Below are 1,333 nucleotides of genomic sequence, written 5' to 3'. Positions count from 1 at the left end.
AAATGTTAGATACTAGCTAAAAGTAAAGCAGTCTCAAACCTATATGTTAACATCAAAAGATAATAAAAAGTAAAACCAGAGTAAGAAAAAAACACATTACCATTAGACCATATAGAAGGTTTATAACCACCACATGGCCAACAAGAACTGTCCATAGAAAAGATGGTCAATCAAAATCATGATATGAACTTCTATGCTATAATATGTCACTGAAAGTTTTGTAAATACTAATTTTTTCTTTGTTGAGATACAATCCAAGACGAGAAAATCATACGTCTAATCATTATATAATAATATATATGTTATGGTATGTTATATGTGATCTTTCACGTATAGCTAGGAAGCTTTTATAAATCACTTTTTGAAGCAAAAAGATTTTATAAATACTAATTCATTCAAAGTTGAAAACATTGTATTACAAATACCAATACATTGTCATGTGTTCAATTTTTACAAATACTATTTTTTTACAATACTAATGTCCATGATTATATAACTAATTCAACATGTCCCCATGAGAATAAGCTAATCATATTTATACTTATAATTCAATTAGTAATGAATTTAATAGTTCTGCACTAATAGCAGAAGATTCTTTGGTACATGTACATGTACATTGTCGACTATAATTAAAGATCTTTATGAGAAAGTTGGTGAAGATAAAAACTTACCCAAACAGATATTGCAGTATATTCAGTGTGTACTATTGCAGTATATTCACGAGGCAATAAGCTTGGGAAATCAACAAACGTACTCCCATCCCCAGGCTAAAGAAAAAAGGGAACAAAGAAATAAATCACAAAATAGTAATACCTTAATTAGATGGCCCTGGACACGTATTTTTCCTAATTCATTATATCCTCCCTGTATATAGCCTGCAATCATTTGTCACATTGAAGAAAATTGAACTTATGCATATCTAAGCATACCCTGCAGCTTGGTCCCATATGAGATCACATTAGCAAACCAATTATCATGTCCATTTGTAGGAATTGAGATCATCAAATCATTAAAATCTCCAAAATTAGGATTCAAAATCTCATATACAAATTAACTTGTGAATCACCATGGTAAATTTCTTGTCTTATCATTAAAATACAACAGGGTACAAAAAGAGTATGAATACTAGTAATGAAAGGTTACTTTGCAAAATTAGCTTCTAGGATAAACAAATATTTTTAGAATAACATTTGAATAGTTTTTCTGTTAGACAGAGGCAGATGTTAGGTGTTTTCTTTTGAGCCGTATAAGTTTTGATATCAAACAAAAAGAACCATGAGAAACATTAGAAGATAAAATTTGAAGATATTTTAAAATTCTCAATCTGGTAATT

The 1,333-nt window shown here is 29.0% G+C and overlaps 1 long non-coding RNA gene across 1 annotated transcript in view; it reads right to left on the bottom strand.

Moving 5' to 3' along the window:
- Window positions 1-519: 519 nt before the first annotated feature.
- LOC111241571 overlaps window positions 520-1,333 on the bottom strand; it is a 1,467-nt gene continuing 653 nt past the window's right edge. Inside the window, exon 3 of the long non-coding RNA XR_002667623.1 lies at window positions 520-930. This is a non-coding gene — a long non-coding RNA (uncharacterized LOC111241571). The remainder of the gene's footprint in view (window positions 931-1,333) is intronic.

This window comes from Vigna radiata, chromosome 5 (genome assembly GCF_000741045.1).
Source record: "Vigna radiata var. radiata cultivar VC1973A chromosome 5, Vradiata_ver6, whole genome shotgun sequence".
Taxonomy (NCBI): Eukaryota; Viridiplantae; Streptophyta; class Magnoliopsida; order Fabales; family Fabaceae; genus Vigna; species Vigna radiata.
Note: the sequence above shows the minus strand (reverse complement) of the source record. Positions and strands in the feature narration are given on the sequence as shown.